The sequence below is a fragment of the Aquarana catesbeiana genome, linkage group LG01, assembly GCF_042186555.1.
Source record: "Aquarana catesbeiana isolate 2022-GZ linkage group LG01, ASM4218655v1, whole genome shotgun sequence".
NCBI classification, from domain to species: Eukaryota; Metazoa; Chordata; class Amphibia; order Anura; family Ranidae; genus Aquarana; species Aquarana catesbeiana.
Window position 1 is genome coordinate 221,536,678 of NC_133324.1, and position 20,767 is coordinate 221,557,444.

The window sequence follows — 20,767 nt, forward strand, 5'->3', positions numbered from 1 at the left end:
TTAGATGGACCTCACGGGCACTCTGGGGGGAGCAAGCCAGGACGGCCAGTTTCAAGCACCGTCAGGGTTGGTTCATTCTGAATTCCGGCCTCAGGCCCAACTGAGGCAGCATAGTTCACAGAATTTCTCCTTAAAAAATTGTGGAGAACACAGCAAGCCAGGATGATGTGATTGAGTTTATTTTCCGCCATGTGTATCGGTGTAAGTAATAGGCGGAACCGGCTGGCCATTATTCCAAACGTGTTCTCCACCACTTTTCTGGCTTTGGCCAGCCGGTAATTAAAAACCCTCTGGTCCGGGGTGAGGGTCCTCATAGGAAATGGCCGCATAAGATGGTCCCCCAGCGCAAACGCTTCATCCGCAACAAAGACGAATGGGAGTCCTTCCGCATTGTCCTCTGGAGGTGGCAAGTCCAAGCTGCCATTCTGGAGATGCCTGTAGAACTCCGTGTGGGCGATGACTCTACCATCTGACATCCGGCCATTCTTCCCCACGTCCACATACAGGAACTCGTAAGTAGCCGACACCACCGCCAACATCACAATACTATTGAACCACTTGTAATTATAATAGTATGACCCCGAGTTGGGGGGTGGGACTATGTGGACGTGTTTCCCATCAATTGCCCCGACGCAGTTGGGAAAGTCCCACCGCTTGGCAAAGTGGGAGGCCACAGTTTGCCATTCCTGTGGGTTGGAAGGAAACTGTGGAGTCAAACTAGAAAAAAAAACTATTCATTTTGCACAAAAACATGGAAAGCAGATTAGACACAAACATTCTTGGCCAACATCAGTATAACATTTATTTTAGGGAGTATTTAAAGACAAAAGGTATAAGGTCCAATTATCAGGTTCCTCCCCCCCTCTCATGGGCCATTTTAAAAATGATAGGGGGGAGATGTTTTGGACAGGTAACCCTCTCCTTCATTGAGAGATGAATGCCTAAATAATGTGTATTACTTTGGCCAGCACCTCCTTACTTACACTACTGGCAGCCCACTGGACAGGTAAGAAGTGTCATAATACAAAGATATAAATACACACTGTACACATTTTAGCACATTTTTACATTCTGCTATTACCTATCAAGATAATAATTGGATACAAAAACTTTAAACAGTACCATTTGAAAGTATTCAGGCAGGCCCTTGCACTACATGCTTTGGGGAATTCATCTATAAATCTGACCACAAAAGAGGTAGGTATAGTGTGTATGGGTTTGGCAAATCAGCAGACAGAGGATTGGTATCAGCTGAGTTAGCAGTTGGGGGGGTTCCAAATGATTTTGGGACCCAAAAAAACCCTCTGGCACTCTGCCTGAATTTAAAGCACAAATCACATTTTTACACATTTTAGGGGGTATTTAGGGTAAAGCACTACTATGGAGCTGACAAAATACATTGTTAAGTGACTAGACGGGGTGGATATAGGCCCAGGGGAGCATGCTGGGGAGGTAGGTGAAGGCAAATATGTATGAAGGACAAAAAAAAATGTTTTAAATCCAGCATGCATGAGGACAAAGGGGACATTCACAGCATATTACAATCATGGTAATTAGGGAATGAGGAAAGAAATGCAATATATTAGCAAACATTAAATACAATAAAATGTGATGTTAAAGGATAAAAATCTTACCTTAATATAGTCCTTCTGCAGGACCTGGATGATGGCAGAACAGGTCTCTGGGATAATGATCCCCAGAGCCTGGGGGGAGATGCCTGTTGAGAACTTGAGGTCCTGCAGGCTTCTCCCCATCGCCAAGTACCGCAGGGTGGCGACTAGCCTCTGCTCCGGAGTGATGGCTTGCCTCATGCAGGTATCCTGCCTGCTGATATAAGGGGTCAGCAAAGCCAAACGGTGAAAAACTGGGTCCGTCATCCTGAGAAAATTCCTGAAATCGTCAGGATTATTCTCACGGATCTCACGGAGCAAAGGTATGTGACAAAATTGGTCACGCTGGAGCAACCAATTCTTGGTCCATGAACTCCTCCTCGCCCTGTTCATGGACTGGGCTTGTGTCAAAGTAAGAACCCCAACACCAAGCCCCCACACAGCACGAACTCTACAATGAGTACGTACACGAACATGGCTAGAAAACGGTCGGCTGGTCAGAACGAAGTAACAGAACGCACTGAAGAACAGCAAGGCCTGTGAAGAGCGACCTGAAAATCAGTAACGAATGGACAAGAACACAATGAAAAATCAATGTGAACTCACTGCACGCACTGAAGAACAGATACAAACCCACTAGCACAAACTGAACACCAGAAATACGATCTGAAAACCACGAGTCTGAAAAAGAGCGAATCGTCTCTCACCAAACTTTTACTAACACGAGATTAGCAAAACAAGCCCAAAGGGTGGCGCGCTTGGTACTGAACTGTCCTTTTATAGTCTCGTTGTACGTGGTGTATGTCACCACGTTCTTGACGTTCGGAAATTCCGACAACTTTGTGCGACCGTGTGTATGCAAGACAAGTTTGAGCCAACATCCATCGGAAAAAAAAGATGGATTTTGTTGTCGGAATGCCCGATCAATGTCCGACCATGTGTACAGGGCATAAGTTTGCAGAGGCATTCGATTCTGAGTTCTCTGGGTCACTAAGGATCACATTATCTGTGACAACCTCCTCCCAGCCATGAACAACTCCTTGGGTTTCTGGGGACTGAAAACCATCCCTTGAAGACAGCTGCGTGTTATCCTCGACATCCATGCTGACACAATCCTCCTGTTTGGCGGACCCGCAGGAATGCTATCTGGATAAAGGGGGCCTTGAGAGGAAATGAAGTCCACCTCTTCCTCCCGCTGTTCTGCCTCAAGTGCCCTGTCCATGATTCCACGAAGTGTGTGCTCCAACAGGAAGACTAGAGGGACAGTGTCACTGATGCATGCATTGTCGCTAATCACCATCCTTGTGGCCTCCTCAAATGGGGACAAGACAGTGCATGCATCATTGATCAGTAGCCACTGGCGTGGCAAAAAGAAGCCAAGCTCCCCTGACCCTGTCCTGGTGCCATAAATCGCACAGGTACTCATTGATGGCCCTCTGCTGTGTTTGCAGCCGCTGCAGCAATGCCAAGTGCCAACGTTGAGTTCCGCCTGGTGGGCATGTCACAAATGAGGTAGTTGATGGGCAGGTTGCATTCCCTTTGAATGTCTGCCAGGCAAACACTGGCATTGTATGACCGGCGGAAACTACCACAGACTTTTCTGGCCTGCCTCAGGAGATCTTGTAAGCCTGGGGACCTGGTCATGAAACGCTGCAGTACCAAATTCAGGATGTGTGCCAAACATGGGTCAAGTGTCCCTGTCAGTGGGCGGGGAGAAGGTTGGTGCCATTGTCACATACAACCATTCCTGGCTGAAGCTGGCATGGGTCAACCACCTCTGAGCCTGCCCCTGCAGAGCTGACAGAATCTCTGCCCTATTGTGGCTCCTGTCCCCTAGGCAGACCAACTCAAGCACCGCATGACAATTCTGCTGACACCAGCACCGACATAAAGAACACTGACACCAGCACCGACATAAAGAACACTGACACCAGCAAAGACATAGAGAGCACTGACACCAGCAAAGATATAGAGAGCGCTGACACCAGCACCAAGATAGAGAGCACTGACACCAACACTGACATAGAAAACATGGACACCAGCACTGACATAGAGAACACTGACACCAGCACAGAGATAGAGAACACTGACACCAGCACCGAGATAGAGAACACTGACACCAGCACCGAGATAGAGAACACTGACACCAGCACTGACATACAGAACACTGACACCAGCACTGACATACAGAACACTGACACCAGCACTGACATACAGAACACTGACACCAGCACTGACATACAGAACACTGACACCAGCACTGACATAGAGAACACTGAAACCAGCACTGACATAGAGAACACTGACACCGGCACTGACATAGAGAACACTGAAACCAGCACTGACATAGAGAACACTGACACCAGCACTGACATAGAGAACACTGACACAGAGAACACTGACACCAGCACCGAGATAAAGAACACTGACACCAGCACCGAGATAGAGAACACTGACACCAGCACCGAGATAGAGAACACTGACACCAGCACCGAGATAGAGAACACTGACACCAGCACTGAGACAGAGAACACTGACACCAGCACCGAGACAGAGAGCGCTGACACCAGCACCGAGATAGAGCGCTGACACCAGCACCGAGATAGAGCGCTGACACCAGCACCGAGATAGAGCGCTGACACCAGCACCGAGATAGAGCGCTGACACCAGCACTTTAAATTTCTTAATTAATGCAATTTATACAGTTAATTTTTTTATCGTTTGAATTATTTTTCCCATTATGGGCGTGTTTGGGCCTCATGTTTAGGTTTTGCCTAAGGTCTGACAAAGCCTAGAACCGCCTCTGGGAAAGGGTTAAGAAATCTTGTAATCTGCTCTGTTACAGGATTATATAATATGCAGTGTGTGTGTTTGTGTAAAAATATTGTGCAAAATACCTTATTTACAGCGCTGCTGGGCACTCACGTGACCTCCCGCTGCTCTCCTTTCCCACTCTGAGACCTTCAGCGGAGGGGGCCAAGATTTCCCACTGACATCAGCCGGGAGGAGAGGTGGAGAACAGCGGGAGGCGATGTAAATAAGGTATTTTGCACAATACTTTTACACAAACACACACACACTGCACATTATATAATCCTGTAACAGAGCATATTACAGGGTTTCCTAATATTAATGCTACAGTCCTCACTGTAGATTTTTTTATTAAAACACATTTGTTTGTTTTACACACCTCTTATATCTACAGTGCAAAGGTGCTTCGATGGAAGCTAATTTTTCCCCCTTGTTGGCCAATTTATATATGGGCTGGTGGGAGGAAAAATACCTGTTTTCATCAACTAACCCTTTTATGGCCCATATCAAGTGGTATGGTCGCTACATAGATGACCTGCTCTTGATATGGGAAGGTACCAGTGAAGAAGTTTCCCCTTTTGTCAGTTTTGTTAATTCTAATCATTTGAATTTGGAATTCAGTCATAAGTTCCAATGCAATAATATACATTTTGGTGATATTAGTTTGCAAGGTTGTAACTCTTGAGGTGATATAAGTACCAGAACTTATCGCAAGACATGTGCAGGCAGTTCACTACTGCTAGCTTCCAGCTGTCACCCCTCGCATATGGGCAGTGCCAGTAGGAGAATTTATTAGGACCAAAAACAACTGTTCAACTGTGGAACATTTTACAGATGAATGCAATGTGGTATCCTCTCGGTTGCAAGCACGTGGATATAATAAACAGGATATAGATAGAGCTATAGTTATGGCCAATAATAGAGACAGGGGAACTCTTTTGAACAAACCTTGTTAAAAAAAATCTAAAAAAACAGTTTAAAATCACCCCATTACTTTTGTCACTATGTACTCAAGCAAATTTAATCAGATTATTAGCATTATACGTAAACATCTTCCTATCTTATCCACAAAGACCTTAGCTCTATTTTGAAAGCAGGGTGTAGGTTTTCCAGCAGAAGATCCAGCACGTTGGGAGATTTTTTTTTTCCAAGCATGTTCCAATCAGAGGCATATATAAAAACATGGTTACACACCACAGGCTTTTATGCTTGTGGTGTTAATACCTGTAGGTTTTGCACCAAACATTCTAAAAAAATCAGATGTAGTACATTCATGTTCCACAGGTAAGAGCTTTAAATTACGAGATTATATTAATTGTGGAACTACCAATGTGGTATATGTGGGGGAATGTGTATTAGGCCCCTTTCACACTTGTGCGACTTCAAAGTCGCGCGATTTTACCGTGATTTGGCGGCCGAGATTTTGACGCGATTTGGAAGCAGTACTACTTTGTACAACTTTGCCACAACTTTGGCATTAACCATTCCCAGCTTGTGCTTACAAAGTCGTACTGAAATCGTGTACAATTTGCATGCTACTTGAGGGTTTAACATTGAGGTCTATGGACATCAACTCACATGGAAGTTGGACCAAAGTAGTCCAGGGACTACTTTGAAGTCGGCACGCCTTAAAGTCGTGCCAATATGAATGGTAGTCATTGAAAATCATGGAGAATGACTTGTCATGCGATTTTGAAGTACAAAATCGTGGGACAAGTTGTATAAGTGTGAAAGGGGACTTATGCCTTCTACAATATGTAGGGCACACTACAAGGTCATTAAGAACTAGAATAAGTGAACACTACTACTTATGAGTCAGATAAAGATATATCAAATGTGTCAAAACACTTTAAATATCACCATTCAGGCAATATGCCATCTTTTTACATTTTACAAAAGGTCGAAAATCCACCTTGGGGCAGTGACACCCACCGGAAGCTCCTCGAACGTGAGGTATGGTGGATCTTTAGTCTTCACACCAGATTACCACTTGGCATGAACAACAGATATGACGTTGACTTATAAGGACTACTCTTAAGGATTTTCTATTCATTTACTCCCTATGAAGGAATAATTTTTTCTCTTTATTATTTATTTGCTTTTGCATTTGTTTACTACAGATAAAATAGTTTCACCGTTTTTAGATTTCATTGTAACTGTTTTATATATTTTTTTTGTCTGTTTTAATAAAATTATATATATTGCACTGTGTAGGGATTATACACACACAGGGATGTTACCCATTATATATATATATATATGCTATGTGTGTCACTTTAGAATGTGCTGTGAACAAGGCCTGCGTGCCGAAGCGCATCTGCGTGTTCTTTTTATCATGGTCATACGACAATAAAATTGTAGACTGAATTTCCAGTGGTGCCAGCTCTTCTATGTACATTTGTGGTTCGTTTCTGGATGTGGGAGGGACATCCTGAGCCAGAGCACCTGGACTAGGTGTGCCACCGTCCATCTCATCATTTGGCTTTTCTGTCCAGAGCGGTGTGATTTTGTGTTGCATTCATGTGGAAGAAGGTGCTCTGGTCAGATGAGACCAAAATTGAACTTTTTGGCTTAAAAGCAAAACGCTATGTGTGATGGAAAACTAACACTGCACATCACCCTGAACCCACCATGAAACATGGTGGTGGCAGCATCATGTTGTGGGGATGCTTTTCTTCTGCAGGGACAGGGAAGCTGGTGAGAGTTGATGGGAAGATGGATGGAGCCAAATACAGGGCAATCTTATGCCGCATACAAACGACTGGTCTTTCCGTCAGAATAAACGCTGAAGGACTTTCCGACAGAGTTCCGACGGAGTTCAGCTGAAACTGTCTTGCCTACACACGATCACACCAAAGTCCGACCGTCTAGAACGCGGTGATATACGACGGGACTAGAAAAAGGAAGTTCAATAGCGAGTAGCCAATAGTTGCCATCTCGTACTTGCTTCAGAGCATGCTTCTTTTTTTGGTCCGTCGGAACAGCATACAGACAAGCGGTTTTCCCGATAGGAACCGATTCCATTGGAAAAAATTTGAAAATGTTCTTTTTCTAGGTCCGTCAGAATTTTCGAAAGACAAAGTCAGATGAAGCCCACGCATGATCAGAATGTTCGATGGAATGATTCCGTCTGACCTTTTTCTGACGAAAAGTCCACTCGTGTGTACGTGGCATTAGAAGAAAGCCTGTTAGAATCTGCAAAAGACATAGGACTGGGTGAAGGTTCACCTTGCAGCAGGATAACGACTCTAAACATACAGCCACAGCTACAATAAAATGGTTTAGCTCAAAGCATATTAATGTGTTAAAATGGTCCAGTCAATGTCCAGACCTAAATCCAATTGAGAATCTGTGGCAAGACTTGAAAATTGCTGTTCACAGACACTCTCCATCCAATCTGACAGGGCTTGAGCTATTTTGCAAAGAAGAATGGGCAAAAATGTCACTCTCTAGATGTGCAAAGCTGGTAGAGACATACCTAAAAAGACTTGCAGCTGTAATTGCAGCGAAAGGTGGTTCTACAAAGTATTGAGTCAGGGGGGCTGAATAGAAATGCACCCCACACTTTTCAGATACTTATTTGTAAAAAAATGTATAAAACCCATTATCATTTTCCTTCCACTTCACATTCATGTGCCACTTTGTGTTGGTCTACCACATAGAATCCCAATAAAATACATTTATGTTTTTGTTTGTAACATGGTAAAATGTGGAAAATATCAAGGGGTATGAATACTTTTTAAAGGCACTGTATATGCTGAAATAAAGTTGGCTATAAATGATTCATATATAAAATCTAGAACATGCAAAAAGGGCAGCTGCTGCTGACAGAAGCCATATATTAGGCCTGCATTCGTTATATAACCTTTATTGGGAAAATTTTCCCTGCTTTTTTACTATAGGTCCATACGATGCTATTTGATGGATATATTTGATGAATACCTGGCACAATCAGTTTACTCTATCTATGAAATTGGTTTAAACTGGACTAAAATCTAGGTAATATGTATGAAGGTACAGCACAATGGCATGTGTATACCCTAGACATGGAGACTCATATGCTAGGTAACAGAGGTGACATTATGGTTAGTGACACTCATCAAGACCAGAATCTACTAAACTACATTCTTTTGGGATCTTCTCCTCCCGATCACAAACAAGACAAAAGCTGCTAAATGTTTTAGAATGTAAGGCACAAGTGATAGCTCTAGCACATGATTTCTCCTTAACACTGAGTACCATCTTATTCATCTTCTGTCTTTGTAGAGATCTGACCTAATGCACTCATTCTCCTAATGCACACACCAATGCACAGTGCAGAAGCGCATTTTGATGAGATTTGGGATTCTTAGCTTTAGCAGGATCCCACTGAAAGGCTGAGTAACACTAGCAACATCTATATGACAACTGTGGAAGCTTCTACATTTTTACGCAAAATCAACTTTAGTATGCAGCTACATAATAATCCTTCCTACTAACACCATCATAATATCTCCCAGTCTGCTCACTAATAAAATGGTATACATAGACACACACACACACACACACACACACACACACACACACACACACACACACACACACACACACACACACACACACTAAAGCAATTTTCTTCGTTGGTGTCTGCCTAACTGCCAATGATTATGCCCATCAATGCTGATCATGCTGCTCATAAATTCTAATCAGCTTGTCCTTCTAAAGCACTTAATACATGTTACAAGCTGACTGTACAATATCTGTGCTATTTACTCTAGATTTTCCAAAACTGTGTAACATCAGGACATTTCTAGACCAGTCTGTTCATGATTGCCAATCAAATTACCATTATCACGTATATCTGTGTTAGAACACCATTATTTGTCTGCCAGCCCACAATATTCATCAGTGCTGCTTGATCCACTATGTTTAATCATTTTATACAGTATACTATATGTCAATCCTTGTTTGTCTCTCTGTCTTTACAAATGCCAATCAGTCTGCCTGATGCCACTGTCCATCACCCAGGCCTGTTAGAGGAAGACAAATTGATTGCCAGTCAGTCAGCTTGCCAGGTGTCCTATGTCCATTTATAAGGGTGTCAATGCCAGTCAATCTGTCAAATTTAATCAAACCATTTGTCAAACCAGGCATTCTGTTCCTCTTTGTATGCAAATCCGCCTGTGGCAATACCAAGAAGGCTGTCTTATGTATCTGCTATTGTCAATGCCAATTATTGCCTATGCAGAACATGTGAAAATAAAAAAAAGACAGAGCAATGTGTAGAGCAACATAGCATCCAGGGTGAGAAAGGAGTTGGGAAGGTTTTTGGCTCTCTTGTGATACAATTGGCTGACATGTCTCCAGGGTTATTATTCCTCTTCAAAATTCATTCATTTGCATTAAATATGGATCACATACATTGCAATACGTGTTCAAGCTGGCCAATTGCATCAACATGCTCCCTCTCTGGCTGTGCAAATTGCCAAATACTTGCCTTTAGACTACTTTAATGGACATATAGGGGTTGATTTACTAAAGGCAAATATACTGTGCACTTTTCAAAGTGCAGTTGCCCTCTGCAAGTGCAGTTATTCCAGGGCTTAGTAAATGAGGTAAGGCTTCACTTTGCAAAGAATATTCAATCACATGCAAGGAACATTAAAAAAAAAAAAAAAAACAGCATTTTTGCTTCCACATGATTGGATGATGGAAGTCAGCAGAGTTTCTGCTCATTTACTAAGCTCTGGACACTTGCAGTGCAGTAGTAAATCAACCCCATAATGCCAATATAGGGCAGACAGACACAGCTGGAAGAGGGTGACAGATTCACATATGGTCACTGATCTGCACTTGGCAAAAGAAATAGAGGGATGTCTGTGTTCAAGTTCAAAAAGCTTCTATACATAACAGATGGGGTGTTTAACCACATGTTAACACTGAAAATTCTGAATACCCACTGCACACTGCTATATACCCATATATAGTTCTAGCAAACTTTTGCATAAAAACGGGGACTTTTGGTTCACATAAATTGCAATAAATGTTGAAGATGGTTAGCTGTGTCAAAGTAATCCCTCTAAAACCAGTCCTCACAAAATGCCAAATTCTTACGAGTGTATTATTAAAGAACATTTCCCAATTGAGTGACAGTGACATGCAGGCCTGCTGCACAGCTCAGGGAACAGAATGAGGACACTTGAGCCATTTCCATGAAGTACAAGAGCTCCTTCATTATGTGACGTGGGAAGATAGCCCTAATGAGTCTTCTTCCCCTGCCTTCATTAGCCCTGGAAGCAAGACAGAATAGCAGCCACGTGACCACTTTATCAAAGTCAAATTATTAGGTATTTAGTGATAATATTTGATTATAAACAAACTCGTTATGTCATACAAAGATGAGTTGTAGTGCACTAAATAATCGGTGATCATTAGCATTCACATACACTTTAAGGCCCCATGCACACAGGACTTCAAAAACGCAGCTTTAACAGTTGTTTTACTTTTTCTTCTGCTTCTAAACCATCCTCTATGTGGGCTTATGTGTCCATGCCATAATTCTTAAAGCGGAGTTCCACCCAAAAGTGGAACTTCCGCTCATCTGATTCCTCCTCCCCCTCCGGTGCCACAATTGGCACCTTTCGGGGGGGGGGGGACACTTCCGGGAGCCTCAGCCACAGCTTTTGACGTCACGGCTGGGGCTCCCTCCTCCTCACTCCGGGCCAGTAGGAGAGAGGAGCGGAGGCTACACTGCTGGGTTCCCTTACCCGCAATGGCAGCAGCAGCACCCAACAGGAAACATCAGCTGCAGTGCTGACATCGCTGGTCTCCAGGACAGGCAAGTGTCCTATTATTAAAAGCCAGCAGCTGCAGTATGTGTAGCTGCTGGTTTTTAATTTTTTTTTTTCTTTTGGGCCGACCTCCGCTTTAACCACTTCCCGCCTGGCCCATAGCAGATGACGGCCGGGCGGTGGTTCAGTTATCCTGGCTGGGCATCATATGACGTCCAGCAGGATAACATGCCGCCATGCGCATCGCGGCGATCGGTGGAGCGATGTGTCAGTCTGACACACCGCTCCACCGATCTTGGTAAAGAGCCTCCGGCGGAGGCTCTTTACCACGTGATCAGCCGTGTCCAATCACGGCTGATCACAATGTCAATAGGAAGAGCCGTTGATCGGCTTTTCCTCACTCGCGTCTGACAGACGCGAGTAGAGGAGAGCCAATCGGCAGCTCTCCTGGCAGGGGGGGGTCTGCGCCGATTGTTTATTAGCGCAGCCCCCCTCAGATGACCACACTGGACCACCAGGGATCGCCACTAGGACCACCAGGGAAGGGGCAACATGTGGATGGCCAGGTATGTACCCCATGGCCATCCACATGTTCCCAGTCAGTGCCCAATCTGTGCCAATCAGTGCCCACAAATGGGCACTGATTGGTACCATTATGTTGCAGTGATGCCCAGCAATGCCACCCTTAGGGGCATCAGTGCAACCAGTGTCATCAGTGCCACCCATCAGTGTTCATCGGTACCACCTGTCAGTGCCCATCTGTGCCAACTATCAGTGCCACCCATAAGTACCCATCAATGCCACCTACGAGTGGCAATCAATGCCACCTAAGAGTGCCCATCGGAGCCACCTATGAGTGCCCATCGGTGCCGCATACCAGTGCCACCTATCAGTGCCCATCATCAGTGCCACCTCATCAGTGCCGTATCAGTGCCCGTCGGTGCAGCCATATCAGTGCCCGTCATTGAAGAAGAAAACGTACTTATATACAAAAAATTTTAACAAAAACAAAGAAAAACTTGTTTTTTTTTTCAAAATTTTCTGTCTTTTTTTTATTTGTTGCGCAAAAAATAAAAACCGCAGAGGTGGTCAAATACCACCAAAAGAAAGCTCTATTTGTGGGAACAAAATGATAAAAAATTTGTTTGGGTACAGTGTAGCATGACCACGCAATTGTCATTCAAATTGCGACAGCGCTGAAAATTGGCCTGGGCGGGAAGGTGTCTAAGTGCCTGGTATTGAAGTGGTTAATGAACTTCAACTCCCAAAATTACAATAACACAACGTTTTTACGTATTTACCCACACTACAGCTCTCAAAAAAGTTTTCCCTAGTAGAAGAAACCTTATCCAGAGCAGAGGATATCTACTGTTATAATGGCAAGTCGCTAGGTCAAGCGAGGTGAGGGAAGAAGGCAAATAAGAAGTTGTAGCCTCCCTGGCGGTTTTCCCGAGTGTGGCTCGGGGTTAAAATTCAGGACTATTAGCGGTAACCCCAAGCCACACTCGGGATTACATCGCAGGATCCTGGTGTGGCTTTACTTACCTTGTCCCCGGGATCCTGCGATGTCCCCCGCTGTGTCTGCGGGCTCCGTCCTCCTCCGAAGCCTCTCCGTTCCCTGCGAGCGGCGCGACGCACAGGGGCGGAGCCTGGCGGCAAATTAAAAAAATTGTAAAAACATAACACATACAGTACTGTAATCTTACAGATTACAGTACTGTATGAAATTATTTCACATCCCTTTTGTCCCCAGTGCTTTGTCCTATGCCCTGCATGCAGTTTTATGTTATATATACTGTTCTTTCTGCCTGGAAACTGGAGATTGTCCATAGCAACCAAAAAGTGTCCCTTTATGTCAAAAGTGGCTTTAGATCAGCTAGAAAACAGCGATAGTAAATTAGAACACTTGCAGAATTGAGCGATAGTGAATCGTGGGGAAATTTATTTTATTATTATTATTTTTTTTTTTTTTAATTATTTAGAATTACAGACCTACAATATAAAACGCCAAATTTCCATGCAAAATAATTGTACCGCTTTCAGCACCTAAAATCCGAAATAATCATACCGCCAGGAAGGTTAAAAGCTAAGGATCAGCTACCACAAATGATTCTATGAACGCCTTGTTACCTTCAGATGGGCACTTGTAGTAAACTATATGATAAAGAAAGAAAAGGTTACACACAACCACACTACTCTTTGTTTACGCAGAAAAGGAAAAAAAAATCACTTGATCATTCAGAAGTGTAGCATTTGGGAGGAAAAAGCCAAAAGTGTATACACGCACTTTTCATGCTAGACACATTTAAGTGCGTTTTCACAATAATGCATTCTAATGGCCAGAATTAATATTCTAAGCAATAGAATGCATTAACACCAAATGCGTGAATGTGCATAAACGCACATGCAGAATGCGGCTTTATGCACGTTTTTTAAGTCCTGTGTGCATGAGGCCTAAATGCTCCCTACATTGCACAATGAACAATAACCAAGTAATGGGGAAAAGGAACCCAGCAGTGTTGGTATAAGCATCTATAGATTGTGAAGGATATGTCCACTTTTTAAAAACAAAAGATAAATGCTCATTTTTTTAGCTCAGCGAAGCTGGCCCCCCTACAATCAGCACAAATAAAAACTCAAGTGTGTTTCTTTAGTGCTACGTTTGTGCTGTTTTGTGCCGTAAAAATTTACATTTGTGCTGCTTTTATTTTTAAGATATTAGCAATTGTTTTTTCCAGACTATGACATCACCTAGCCCCCCTACAACGCCCAAATGACACAAAACTGGTCTCGTTGGTTAGTGCTACGTTTGTGCTGTTTTGTGCTGCTAAAGATTCCGTTCTATCTTTTATCGTTTTTGCGTTATTAATGATTTATTAAAGGTCACCAAAGGTCAGTCAGCCCCCCTACAACGCCCAAATGACACAAAACTGGTCTCGTTGGTTAGTGCTACGTTTGTGCTGTTTTGTGCTGCTAAAGATTCCGTTCTATCTTTTATCGTTTTTGCGTTATTAATGATTTATTAAAGGTCACCAAAGGTCAGTCAGCCCCCCTACAACGCCCAAATGACACGAAACTGGTCTCGTTGGTTAGTGCTACGTTTGTGCTGGTTTGTGCTGCTAAAATTTTTATTTGTGCTGTTATGGTTTTTAAGTTATAAGTTTTTTTTTTTTCAAACCCCACTCACTTTGCCCACCCTACAATCAGCACAAATAAAAACTCAAGTGTGTTTCTTTAGTGCTACATTTGTGCTGTTTTGTGCTGCTAAAATTTCCGTTCTATCTGTTATCGTTTTTGCGTTATTAATGATTTATTAAAGGTCACTAAAAGTCAGTCAGCCCCCCTACAACGCCCAAATGACACAAAACTGGTCTCGTTGATTAGTGCTACGTTTGTGCTGTTTTGTGCTGCTAAAATTTCCGTTCTACCTTTTATCATTTTTGCGTTATTAATGATTTATTAAAGGTCACCAAAGGTCAGTCAGCCCCCCTACAACGCCCAAATGACACAAAACTGGTCTCGTTGGTTAGTGCTACGTTTGTGCTGTTTTGTGCTGCTAACATTTCCGTTCTATCTATTATCGTTTTTGCGTTATTAATGATTTATTAAAGGTCACCAAAGGTCACTCAGCCACCCTATAATGCCCAAATGACACAAAACTGGTCTCGTTGGTTAGTGCTACGTTTGTGCTGTTTTGTGCTGCTAAAATTTCCGTTCTATCTTTTATCGTTTTCTCGTTATTAATGATTTATTAAAGGTCACCAAAGGTCAGTCAGCCCCCCTACAACACCCAAATGACACGAAACTGGTCTCGTTGGTTAGTGCTACGTTTGTGCTGGTTTGTGCTGCTAAAATTTTTATTTGTGCTGTTATGGTTTTTAAGTTATAACAGTTTTTTTTTTTTTCAAACCCCACTCACTTTGCCCACCCTACAATCAGCACAAATAAAAACTCAAGTGTGTTTCTTTAGTGCTACATTTGTGCTGTTTTGTGCTGCTAAAATTTCCGTTCTACCTTTTATCATTTTTGCGTTATTAATGATTTATTAAAGGTCACCAAAGGTCAGTCAGCCCCCCTACAACGCCCAAATGACACAAAACTGGTCTCGTTGGTTAGTGCTACGTTTGTGCTGTTTTGTGCTGCTAACATGTCCGTTCTATCTATTATCGTTTTTGCGTTATTAATGATTTATTAAAGGTCACCAAAGGTCACTCAGCCCCCCTATAATACCCAAATGACACAAAACTGGTCTCGTTAGTTAGTGCTACGTTTGTGCTGTTTTGTGCTGCTAAAATTTCCGTTCTATCTTTTATCGTTTTCTCGTTATTAATGATTTATTAAAGGTCACCAAAGGTCAGTCAGCCCCCCAACAATGCCCAAATGACACGAAACTGGTCTCGTTGGTTAGTGCTACGTTTGTGCTGGTTTGTGCTGCTAAAATTTTTATTTGTGCTGTTATGGTTTTTAAGTTATAACAGTTTTTTTTTTCAAACCCCACTCACTTTGCCCACCCTACAATCAGCACAAATAAAAACTCAAGTGTGTTTCTTTAGTGCTACATTTGTGCTGTTTTGTGCTGCTAAAATTTCTGTCCTACCTTTTATCGTTTTTGCGTTGTTAATGATTTCTTAAAGGTCACCAAAGGTCACTCAGCCCCCCTACTACACCCAAATGACACAAAACTGGTCTCGTTGGTTAGTGCCTCATTTGTGCTGGTTTGTGCTACTAAAATTTTTATTTGTGCTGTTATGGTTTTTTAGTTATAACAGCTTGTTTTTATATTTGTGCTTTTTTGTGTCATAATAAAAATTTGTGCTGCTTTTTTTTTAAGATAATAGCAATTTGTTTTTTTCCAGATGATGACATCACCCTGCTCTCCTGTCACGTACCTGGTTAGTGAGCTCCTGGTTAGAAAGCAGCCATGGGAGCACAGTGAGGTATGAGTGCCGACAATACACATAGAAGTTCATTGAAGTTCATTTTATGACAATAACTTGCATATAAGCCTTTAAAATTAGCACTTTTGATTATTCATGTTCGTGTCCCATAGACTTTAACGGTGTTCGCGTGTTCGAGCGAACTTTCTTCCTGTTCGCATGTTCTGGTGCGAACCGAACAGGGGGGTGTTCGGCTCATCCCTACTCCTGACCTCCGTTTGACTGCTACCAGCCCTGACCTTGTCTCTGGATTCTGCTTCTGCCTTCTCTTCTTGCCTGATCTACCTCCTGTTGCTGACTTGGTTTGTGACCCGATTATCCTGTTGTGTGCCGTCTATGCCTGATCTGCCTGACCATTATGGATCCGGCTCATCTGACCCTGCATCCTGCTAATCCAGCCTGCTACAGCTCTTCAGCCCAGCAAGGTCTCATCTGTCTCCTGCTTCCAGCTGCTTACCCACAGTCTGCCACCAGCCAAGCTCAGTGCCAGCTCATCTGCCACCAGCTGGTTCTGCCGCCACATCCACCTGCTGACTGCTGCCACCACGCAGTCTACTGGACTGATCACAGGCATTCATACCTCACTGTGCTCCCATGGCTGCTTTCTAACCAGGAGCTCACTAACCAGGTATGTGACAGGAGAGCGGGGTGATGTCATCATCTGGAAAAAAACAAATTGCTATTATCTTAAAAATAAAAGCAGCATGAATTTTTATTATTATGACACAAAAAAGCACAAATATAAAAACAAGCTGTTATAACTAAAAAACCATAACAGCACAAATAAAAATTTTAGCAGCACAAACCAGCACAAATGAGGCACTAACCAACGAGACCAGTTTTGTGTCATTTGGGTGTAGTAGGGGGGCTGACTGACTTTTGGTGACCTTTAATAAATCATTAATAACGCGAAAACGATAAAAGATAGAACGGAAATTTTAGCAGCACAAAAGAGCACAAACATAGCACTAACCAACGAGACCGGTTTTGTGTCATTTGGGTGTTGTAGGGGGGGCTGAGTGACCTTCGGTGACCTTTAATAAATCATTAATAACGCAAAAACGATAAAAGGTAGGACAGAAATTTTAGCAGCACAAAACAGCACAAATGTAGCACTAAAGAAACACACTTGAGTTTTTATTTGTGCTGATTGTAGGGTGGGCAAAGTGAGTGGGGTTTGAAAAAAAAAAAAAAACTGTTATAACTTAAAAACCATAACAGCACAAATAAAAATTTTAGCAGCACAAACCAGCACAAACGTAGCACTAACCAACGAGACCAGTTTCGTGTCATTTGGGCGTTGTAGGGGGGCTGACTGACCTTTGGTGACCTTTAATAAATCATTAATAACGAAAAAACGATAAAAGATAGAACGGAAATGTTAGCAGCACAAAACAGCACAAACGTAGCACTAACCAACGAGACCAGTTTTGCGTCATTTGGGCATTGTAGGGGGGCTGACTGACCTTTGGTGACCTTTAATAAATCATTAATAACGCAAAAACGATAAAAGATAGAACGGAATTTTTAGCAGCACAAAACAGCACAAACGTAGCACTAACCAACAAGACCAGTTTCGTGTCATTTGGGCGTTGTAGGGGGGCTGACTGACCTTTGGTGACCTTTAATAAATCATTAATAACGCAAAAACGATAAAAGATAGAACGGAATTTTTAGCAGCACAAAACAGCACAAACGTAGCACTAACCAACGAGACCAGTTTTGTGTCATTTGGGTGTTGTAGGGGGGCTAGATGATGTCACAGTCTGGAAAAAACAATTGCTAATATCTTAAAAATAAAAGCAGCACAAATATAAATTTTTACAGCACAAAACAGCACAAACGTAGCACTAAAGAAACACACTTGAGTTTTTATTTGTGCTGATTGTAGGGGGGCCAGCTTCGCTGAGCTCATTTTTTTGGCAGATAAAAAAAATGTGCATTTCTTATTTTTTGTTGCAGGAGCCTGTAAAGCATTGCACCAGTAATCAGCAGATTGCTGGTGCCATGCAGGTCTCCTGCAGATCTGTCAGTGTATCGGCTTGTTCGTACCTTGCATTAACAAGCCGATACATTCTGACAGGAAGACTCAATGAACTACCACAAAGCTCACAGTGCTGTGGTAGTTCATTGAAAACTACAAGCCAACAGCCGCAAAGGCTGCCGGACCTTGTAGTTTTGCATTCACAGAAGACTGTGAATGAGTGACGTGGCTGGGTGGACGGAGTCTTTTTTGAATTTTGGCAGCAGACACAGGGAGAAGATTGCTGTCACAGTAAAGATGGGGGGGGTGCATTCATAACATGTTACATCCTGAATGTTATGAAAGGTGAACTTATCCTTTAACCCAGAGGTCATCAACCCCCGGGCCGCGGTCCAACACCGGACCGTGGTGCCTCAGCTGCCGGCCCACGAAGAAGACTCTGTCTGTCTCTCATTGTCTGCACCGCTGTTCCGCCCTTACTTACAGTGCCGTGAAGGCTGCTGTACAGAGGAGCAGCCGAGCAGAGCGAGAATGACGTCATCTTTCACTGCCGGCCCTCAGTCTGGGACAGTACCGCTAGCTAGTTTACCCGCACGGAGGAAAGGCTAGTTTACCTGCGTGATTTTTACATTTAAATAAATTAGTGGCAAGCTGCTGTTTGGTGTCAGGTAACAGTGACAATCCACATTTGGTGGCATTATAATGGCAATCCACATCTGGTGGCAGGTAACAGTGACAAGCTGCATCTGGTGGCAGGCCACGTGACAAGCTGAATCTGGTGGCAGGTGACATGGCATATGACATGCTGAACCTGATGGCAAGTGACAAGCTGAATCTGGTGGCAGGTGACGTGGCAAGTGACAAGCTGAATCTGGTGGCAAGTGACAAGCTGAATCTGGTGGCAGTTGACATGGCAAGTGACAGGCTGAATCTGGTGGCAGGTGACGTGGCAAGTGACAAGCTGATTCTGGTGGCAGGCCACATGGCAAGGGACAATCCGCATCTGGTGGCAGGTGACATGGCAAGTGACAAGTTGCATCTGGTGGCAGGTGACGTGACAAACTGCATCTGTTGGTAGGTGACAGTGGCAAGTAACATGATCAGGGCTTCCTCTGATTCAGATTCTACATTATGGTGAGTTATGAACTATTTCATGCTATATTACAATGTAATAATAGAAATAATGTGCTTCAATCCTTCTGACACTATAACAACCATGGTGCCATGATGACTTAAGCACCAACACCAGCAATTGCCCCAAAAAATTCCCTGCGAAAACCCGCATAGCGCCCCCTGGGCCTTGGCATAATTTTCCTCTAGGTAGCCAGCCCCTGGTGCCAAAAACGTTGGGGACCGCTGCTTTAGCCCCTTTGCACCAGCACCTACCAGCCCTTTTAAGAGGTTTCAGATGCTGGGAGGCGGGGACGGATTTATGATCATGTAACCACCATGATTGGCTGTCACGGTTATCACACGATTGGAAGGCTCCTGATCTCAAAAAGCAATTGGGAGCTTTCTGTTAGCCGCCGGTAACTTTTCCTGGGAGTGTGCAGGGCACACGCTCTTGGCACTGCTGTGTCTGCTAATTGGTACGCAAATCTTAAGCCGCTCGGCGCCAAGGCCCACCCACCGAAAGGCCGCATATTTGCGTACTGACGGCGCCTAGGAGTTAAATACCTTCACTTATCACTCAACATAAGCCCAGATAGCAAATGATAACTTGTCACAAATTTGTGGCAGTGTTGAACTGTAAGTCTGTTAACCTACTGCACATTTTCACTGGTAAGTTGTACACTTGCAGAGTACTAGAAGCACAAGTTCTAGTTAAAGCGTTTGTAAAGGTGTTTTTTTTTTTTTTTTAAAATAACAAACATGTTATACTTACCTTCACTGTGCAGCTCGTTCTGCACAGAGTGGCCCCGAACCTCGTCTTCTGGGGTCCCTCGGCGGCTGTTTCAGCTCCTCCCCGCAAGCATTCACCACCTTAATGCGAGCTCCCTCGCACGGTGGTGAGTGCTTGCGGGCGCGCTCCCGTGATACAGCCGGCGGCTATAGCCGCTCGCTGTATCACTCGGCCCCGCCCCCCGGCGCGCCGCGTCATCGGATGTGATTGACAGCAGCGCGAGCCAATGGCTGCGCTGCTTTCAATCCATCCACTGCAGCCAATCAGCGGCCAGGGTGAGCGGAGGAACAGATGTCGGGAACGCGAAGCTGACTTTCGAGGCGTCAGGTAAGTAAAACGGGGGGGCTGGGGGCGGCGGTTCTGTCAGAAGTTTTTTCACCTTAATGCATAGAATGCATTAAGGTGAAAACATTTTTACCTTTACAACCCCTTTAACTCTTCTCCAATTTGTAGCAAATTTGCATGGCAAGTCTAGCAAGAGCAACAGTTGCAATAGTGAGTCTACAGCAAGAGGTCTGCAAGTCTACAGCATGAAAATTCAGCCACAGTGACCCCTGTGGTGGGAGGACTATGCACAACATAACTGAACCAGAACTTGCAGCAGCCTTCAGAATTTTTGCAAAGAAAGTCGATATGGAGTCATGTAATGCGGACTTGCTGCAATTGTGCAACAAATTTGTGAAGCCTGGCAAGTCTAGCAATAGCTTAGCAATTCATTTGCAAACTTGCAGCACAATTGTTTGCTATCTGGG